Raw genomic sequence first — 8,712 nt, forward strand, 5'->3', positions numbered from 1 at the left:
ATGAAACTCCAGGTCCAGAGCTTTTAGTTGTCAACATTTATTCGCGCGTACATTAATGCAATATAATATAATGCAATAAGGGAGCGGGGGCTTGCTTAGTGCGTACCCACCTGCTTTTAAACCGAAAACGTGCTGTACAAGAGCCGAACCTTACTCGGTGCTACAGGCATCCGCTCTTGTGAAAAAGAAGGATAATTTAGCACGACTAAGATCACATGACTGGGGATCAGAAGATGTGCGCCCCTATTTCTGTATTTATGGTATAATGATCGCTTTCTTAGCAGCCATGGATGTGTGCTGAATTTTCATCCAGCACGATGGCGGCTATGGCTTTAACACGCGCCCGGTTGGCCGGTTAAATGCGATGCCTCTCGGGTGGGGGTCAATTTAACCCCGCTGATATTTCAAAAACAAAAAGAGTTGGAGGCACTGTGTTCGCAAAACGGAAAGGCCAGTACATGAAGTCACTTGTGCCAAATTTTGAGATCCTTAGATCATGGCCTCGGGTCAAATAGCGTCAAAAAAGTTAAAACTTCAGATCGGTGTGCGAAGTCCCCTCATACCTCATAATCCAATTACTCCGCTGACATGGATGCCTGTACTAAGTGAGAGTTCACTGATGTTCGTTCCATGTCAGTGACCTTATTTGAACAAGCCAAAGTCTTTATTTCAATGGCAGCATTGACCTACACCTGACCTTGATACCTGCCCGACGGTCAATGTGATAAGTCGTGATCCTAAAATCACTTGTCAAATTGCCTCAGAAACCGTCTCCAAGATAGGTGGCTTCATGTAACACTTCATTGTCGCATCAGATTGAACGATTCCCTACGAATCGCCTTCGCTGACGACCATGATGTGAATTTTGGCCTACCATAGGTCAGCGACCTTATTAGGTTAATTTGTTCCTTTAATGCAGAAATACTGGTTATTTAATTGACTAAACATATTTGAATTTTGGCGTGGCTACACCCAGTCGTTTGGAAGCTTTTTAGAACAATCCTTCGGGTTAAAATTTACCCCTAGTCAAATTTACCCCCACCCGAGCGCGTGATATATGAAGCATAGTTCGGGGGTATACCCTGCATTTAGTTGCATCACAAAGGGGGTGTCTTGCAAGGGAATCGACACATTTTGCGCGGTGTGTTCCAGAGTGAAAGACATGTTGGTGTGGTGCTTAATGATTTGTGCAAAGAAACCTGATCATGGTCACAGTCTTGAAACATCAACTTTTCTTTTCATAACTGTTGTTTACTTTATAATGTAATTCTGTGTCACGTCTCGCCAGTTATGTGCGCGACACGAAACAGCACAGTGCACCCGTAGGCAATCTAGCAGTATAAATATATAGCGTTTAGATTCAGGCAGCGTGGGAAGCCTCATCGAACGGATATCGGACTGATGCCACACACGCTAACCACTAGGCCAATTTTCGAAGCCTTGATCACGTGCTATTCATAAACAAAATTGTCCAGTCATTTACGGATCTCGCTATGAGCTGGGTCAGTCATTTACAGATATCGCTATGAGCTGGGTCATCTCCAAGTGCGCAACCAGGGTTTTTTTAGAGAGAGGAGGAGGAGGAGCTTGGCGAGAAAGGCGTCTCGTCAATTCTTTTTTATTTTTTTCATGGGTCATCTGAGGTGAGAAAGAGGAATGCGGGCGTGAAGGGGGGGGGGGGGGGGCGTGCCGCTTCCCTTGGCTGTGTCCATGGTCGTCTTAAACTTGTAAAATAGGCGTCAGAAGATGATGGTGGAGGGAGAAACTCTCCACGGAAACCAGTACCCTCTCGTGATACAGACGGATCTTTTTTCGGCTCCACCCCGTCTTGTCATGTTTATAGCCGATTTGCTGCGCATTCTTCAGGGCCTGCCTTCTGAATGCCGATGACGCCTGATGTCTGTCGGACATCATATCCAATGTCTTCTGTGTGATGGGATGATATGATGGTTCATGCTCTGCTGATAAATCCTGACGATCAAAACTTCCTTAAATTGCTCTAAATAGCTGAAACCATGTTAGTAAGTGCGATTTCAGCGCCGGTGATGATTATGTGAAGACCGTGAAGGTTACCAACGATTCCAGCTGGTTGCACGATGACGTCACAAAATCAAAAGTGATGCTGTTCTAGGTGCTTGTAGAACCATGCTATCGGTAAATGTAGGGCTACAGGGATGCAGTGTTGCAAAATACGTAGAGTCGAGGGATGGAGGGGAAGGGGCAAGAAAAATGGCTGAGCCTGCCTACGAAGTGCATTTAAGGCAGTTTTCCTCTTCATATTTCATGCACTTTCTTTTCATAGTTCGGACTAGGAGTGCTGCTTCTCGAAGTTAGTTGGAGGGACTGAACCCTAAAAATGATGATTAATTGAGAAGTAAAGGCGTTAAGATATCCGGCGAACAAAGAGCCACAAGGGCCCATCGAGGCTGGCCTACCTCAGGTTCCGTACATATCTTTAAATCTAATCACCTGACCTACATAAATTTAGCTATAAATAATATCTTTAGTCCAATGGAACTTGTGCAAACGGTTTTTCGATGTTGCTAGAGAGAGATTTCCTACAACTTCGTCTGTCAGCTCATTCCAATGGTTCGCTACTCTTTGACTAAATGCATTTGCCTCTTCACAGTTCTACTACTACTTTTCGCTGAATGAAACTGGTTTTCTCTACGTCTCGGCCCAAGTTCCAGTGATCCTTGTAGACCTACCTTGGCTATCCCTTCATGATTTTGTACACCTTCATCAGATCCCCCTCAAGTGTGTGACATTTAACAGAATACAAATCTTAGCCTATTCTTGCGGCCTAAGGCGCCAGCCAGTTCCATTTGTTGTCCTAGTTGCTTTTCGCTACACTTTTTCCAGCCTATCTGTATGTTGTTGAAAGCTGGGGGCCAAGCCTGTATACAATACTTTTGGTGTGGTCTATTATAACGTAAGTACAACTTTTTAACAACATTCCTACTCTTATGATGGACATTCCTGTTTATAAGTCCCAGCATCCAAAGTGCATTTTTCCTAGCAGCCCCACATTGTTCTTTCCGCTTTAAATCCCTAGACCTTACGACCCCTAACCCCTAAGTCCTTTTCCTCCTTGATCTGGTCTAACTCCTGCCTCCCATTTTATAGCTGATGCCCTCACTGCTGAAACTACCCAAACACACTTACCTTACACGCACCATTGTGGAATGACATCTGCCACAGAGAAGCCCAGTTCACTAGTTCGTTCAAGTCAAGTTGAATTTGGCTCATTTGATTAGCATTTTTCGACAGCCCTTCTAATTCGATGTCGTCAGCAAATTTTAGTGCCTTACTTCCTAATCTTACCACAAAATTATTCCATAAAATAATAAAGAGCGAAGGACACAACACCGACCCCTGTAGAAACCCACTCTATACTAATTGCCACTGAGATGCTGTATCCCAAAGCACTACTCTTTGTTTCCTATCTAGTAGCCAAGAACTTATCCAGCCAAGAAATCTTCCCGCAACCCTATGCAATTTTAATTGATATAGCAGGCGCTGCTGTGGCACCTTATCAAATGTCTTACTAAAATCCCGATAGACCACATCTAAACTATTGACTTCCCTGCCTGACTAGTAGCATGCTCCATGACCTCCAGAAGATTTGTCAAAGGATCTACCAGAAAGAAAACCATGCTGACTCTCATTTATCAACTGATGCTTTTCTAAGCATGATTGAATATTAACCTTACTGAATTTGTTTAAGATTTCACAAACTAGTGAGGTTAGACTCACAGACACGTCAGTCGTGCACTCTTTTTCGCCCTCTTCTTAAAAATCGCTACTTCATTGGCACTGCGCCAGCCTTCGGATACTTCTGAGAAACTCAATGATTTATCGAATATTAACATAATAGGATAAGCTAAAGCAATGAGGTATTCATTCAACATTTTGCCATACACCTAATCAGGTCTGGCCGCCTTATTAGCGTCGATTTCCTCAAGCTGTCCCCTACCGTCCATACCATCCATACCATACCAAGAAGTCCCCTACCCTCGGTCACCGTCCAATCCACAAGACTGTCTCCAGTCAGATTTTGCCTATTTTTGGGGCAAAACACACATAGTCTCCTTTGCAAAAACTGAAGAAAACTACTTACTAAGAGCATCTACAATGCCCTTATCCTCCACTCAAGGCCTTTCGCCTTCCTCGAGAGGGCAGACTGAGGCTCCCTTAGATTTGAATTTGTAGTAACCGAAAACCCTCTTAACGCGGTCAGAGGAAATGTCTGCTAGCCGTAGTTCTGATAACCTTTTGGCTGCCCCGATTTCCTGCTTGGGCTTTTTTGTTGCAGTCCTATACACCGTCTTGTTACTTTTTGTGCCCTGCACTCTTTGCCCATCTCATGCCTCCTCCTTCACCGCCATCAAGTTGCACAGTTAACGCACTATCTGTGTTAGCCATGGGGGCTTCCTAGAACTATTTTCTCGCATTTTCTTAAAGCGAATGCGCCTTCTCTGCCTTTCTTCAAAACTATCCTTGAACATTTCCCACATCTGATGTGCAGTGAAACCAGTTAGAACATCCTCCCACTGGATGCTAGAAAAAGGCTGGAAGTGCTTAAAATATACCCGCATCAAAATTCGGAATAAGAGTATGATTAGCGTTATCTGAGTAACCTACACACATAAAAACGTTACAGCGTTTTGGTCACTATTTCCCAGCCTCTCACCTACTGTCAAAGCCTCTACCAATCCCTCCTCATTAGTTACTACTGATAGTCAGTCAGTTTCGTTAATGAAAAACAATGCTTAGAAAAGGATGAAAAGAGGACGGCAATTACATCCATGGTTAGGAGGCAGACTCCCCTCCTCCTCTTGCTCCATCCCCCCCTCACACAACTGAGTGGGAAACTATACGCTTCCAGGCTGGTTAGTTAAGCATCACTTTATCTGACAATTTTCTTTGGTTAAAATCTCAATCATCATTCAGCGTTTGATGGCCGGCAAATGATACTAAAGTGCAAATGAAGTCGCGAAACGAAGATGTTTGATGATTATGCCGTGTTGCTTTATTATCTGGTTGCGGCTTACTGTATTTAGATGTATATTGCAATGGTTTTGAAAGATTGGCTCCAGGTGACAGTTAAGACGGTCCCAAATTTCGTCGGTGACAGAAAAGGCACTTGTTTCATCCCTGAAGTCGACTTGCCGTGAGGTCACGGGCCTAACCAGGGAGAAGTAAGGGCTCTGATGACCGTTTTACCTGTTTTGCGCGATCTCTGCTGTTATGCATAGAGAACTATTTTGAGCGCTTTGACGTTTTAATACCACGAGCGAAGTTGTTAGATGCGCGTCGTAAAATTAAGATGGAAACGGGCTACTGACATGTCGTAAAACAAAAACTCGTATAACCGTCCGGCTGTTAAGTGTCCGTCTCATCGTGGTGGCAAAGTGCAATATGGTATGGAAGAAGGCGGTGGTGCATCGGACCTGATGCTCAAGAATCAATGACATTATAAGCTACACCATAAGCATTACCACTTCCATAGTTCGCTGCTGCCAAGCACACATTAAATTTTACAGTGATGTTACGAGCTAGGGCTGAGTACCCCTATAGGCTAGCATGCGATGGTATATACAAAGGCCAATCCCGATCCCGATCCCCAAAATCAACTCGAAAATCCGAGTGTAATTTCAGCATCGAAGAAACGAGATCTGTTCCGGCAGCAGCTGCTTCCGTCTGACCGCGTCGCCTTTCCAGCCCTTCTCAACTGGCGATGACTCCTGGCCCAGCGATGACCTCTAGTGACCCCCCCCCCCCCCCTCTGGCGAGAGAGAGCACTCCAGTTCGCAGTCTCTCGCGGCTGCGTGCGACACCTGGCCGTCGTTGTTGACGATGGCGATGCATCATCGCCAGGAGCCGGAGCCAATATAGGGACGGCCCGGTTGTGCTGGAGTGCGCCTCGCCGCCACCTGCGGTGGACGCAATCGTCTCAGAACGAGGCCGTTTGTCAGCGCGGCCTGATCGCCGCCGGCTGCAGAAACGTGGCGTCGCTCGGCTCCCGACGGCATCGCCCGCTGGGTCACGGACCTTTAGAGCGGGGGGGGGAGGCAGGTCAAGTCGGCAGGGAAGAGCCGAAGCCGAGGTCTCGTAGCTCTTGTTGGGAGTAGTTGTGTGTTATTCCGGTGTTAGTTGGACTGAAATAACCTCATCCCTGTACAGCTCAGCGCATGTCGGTCGATAGACGCTGCGACGAGTCGCTTAACTGAGCACGCCAGGGGCTTTGATTGCGTTTTGCAGCGTTGCATCACTGTCGAAACGCCCTGCTGTTCCCTTCCCACGCGGAACAGAGCTCAGCGTCGCGTGCGCTCACGTCACGTCCACACACGTCACGTCCTCACACGTTATGTCCACACACGCTATGTCCACTCACCTTATGCTTGTGTCCACTCACGTTGTGCCCACTCACGTTGTGTCCATTCACGTTACGTCCACTCACGTCACGTCCACTCACGTCACGTCCACACACGTCATGTCCACACACGTTATGTCCACTCACTTTGTGCTTGTGTCCACTCACGTTGTGTCCACTCACGTCATGTCCACTCACGTCACGTCCAGCACCTTATATTTCACCAGGGCACCGGAAGCTTAACAAGAAAATGAGACATACGACTCTTCAAGTGGACTCCAAATACTCCATATACAGCGAATCGGTGCAACTTGGGCTCCCTGGTTATGCTGGATGTGCCCAAATGTTTCATAGATCACTCCGAACTGAATTTCCTGGAAGGTGAGGGTCGTCTAACTGAGTGCTGTCTGCTGCGCATGTCGATCTTGTACAACGGAATACTGCATGGAATTATTTGGCTTAGCTCCATGTTCAGCCACGCGATGGCCTTTCGTGTCTTCGGTGTGATGCAGTCATGAAATATAATTCAAAGTTCCCAGACAATCTAAACCATAGACTTAATGAAGGCACTAATCTAATAAAGACACATCCCGTATGTGTTTTGAATAAATGCATCGAAGTCTTGAAATATCTACTCGAACAATACAGCAACACCTAGGATAACATACAAGACGACGCCTTGAAGTAGCGGAAGCCACCATCTTCGGGAAAACGTTCACATGGACTCAACACCAGAGCATGCAACTCAAAATTGGTTTTTGAACTGGGAGCATTAAATCTCTTTACAGATGACGTCATCGCCGGCCGGAGGCAGGCGGTCCGTGGAAAGCTCGGCGCTAAAAGGAAAGGCTCCCTAGGCGGCCGCCAGTTGGCACCTGGACAGGTGGGGACAACACGTTCTGCGCAACTTGTCCTCCTTAGTGGCACAGAGGCGTGAAAACAGGCGGAACGGTGAGGGCGAGGGCTTCGCACTTCGCATTTCAGCACGCTGAATAGTCGCCCCTTTCTTCCACCAAGTCATCAATCCGTGGCCGGCCCAGAGACCCTCGAGTCGGTGTTATAAATTGGTGGCGTGTAGTTCCGGAGACAAGTATGGCTGCAAAATTTATAACCTTTTGTGTCCTCCGCACCTGGGACTTGGTCGCGCCCTCCATACGAAGTCAGCATGAAATATGTGAGAAAAGCGTAAGTTTAACCCATAATTTCGAGAACATCAGGGATAAGGTAATGTCTGAGGCAGTGCAACGAAATGGATTCCGTTTCATTTGTTGCAGGACTCTGGCGACAAGCTTTCCTACGAAAGCGTTGTGTTTGCGATCTTAGCGTTGAATCTGCCGTGTCCTGCAGGTGCGGCAGCCTCCGCCAATATACTGAGGCGGAAATGATAAATTTTGTTTGATTTGTGCTTAAATCCTGGGAAAACACGCGCGGTTTTGTCTTTAATCATTTTGTGTGAGTTTGTGCGGAGCCAAATCTGAAGATTGCAAAGTGGCATTAACCAGAAAATCCGTTTGTGAAGAGAAAAAGAGCGGGCCGAGTATGGATCTCTACGGAACCAAATGGGTTACCGCATATGCACATTATGCTGTCCATACATCGCAAGCAGTTGTTTGTAACCACAGCAAATAGTCTTCTCTGCGTTTTTTTGCTGCCGCTAACGGAGTAACAGCGCAATGCATTACTGTGCATTTACAATGCATTACTGTGCATGTACAGTGCATTACTGTGTTCGAAGCGTTTTTAAGGGAGCGCGGCGCAGTCCGTCGCGCACCCCTTGAGCAACTGCCAGCGTCTGCAGTAGCCATAGGAGCGCTCGCGCAATTATTTTTCCAGCAGTGGAAAGCTATGAGAGCCCGCAGACTGACCGTGGGGCTCAACCATTGACGTCATCAACGCTTGGACGAGTCAATTTTAAGAACCTATCCCGGTGGCCGCGCAGATGGAGGCAGCCTGGAGGGCAGGTGCGTGGTTCTTTTAGATAGGATGGAGGTGGCTACACGGCATGAAATCAAGGAGATTCGCTTTCGTTCTGCTGTGGGCACTCTGGTAATTTATGCAATGTTCTCGGGATAAGCTTCGCTGTAAGTACACGGCCAGAGCCACGCATGGAACGTCAGCTTTGCCCACCCTCATCAGAATGCAGTGCCGCTTTTTCTCCCCACGACGCCTTTGAATATGTTTCGGGCTAATGTGCTAGCCTGGTGTATTAATATTCACACAAAGTTTCTGGTTGTTAACTGTCATACTGCCGTCAGGTGTTATAGAGTCTTGATAAGGAGTGGATGATGTTTGGCTTTAAGCTGCCTATGCGTTAAAACCGAATCATTCCCTTGTCA

Source organism: Pollicipes pollicipes, unplaced genomic scaffold (genome assembly GCF_011947565.3).
Source record: "Pollicipes pollicipes isolate AB1234 unplaced genomic scaffold, Ppol_2.1 Scaffold_3087;HRSCAF=3621_pilon_pilon_pilon, whole genome shotgun sequence".
Lineage (NCBI taxonomy): Eukaryota > Metazoa > Arthropoda > Thecostraca > Pollicipedomorpha > Pollicipedidae > Pollicipes > Pollicipes pollicipes.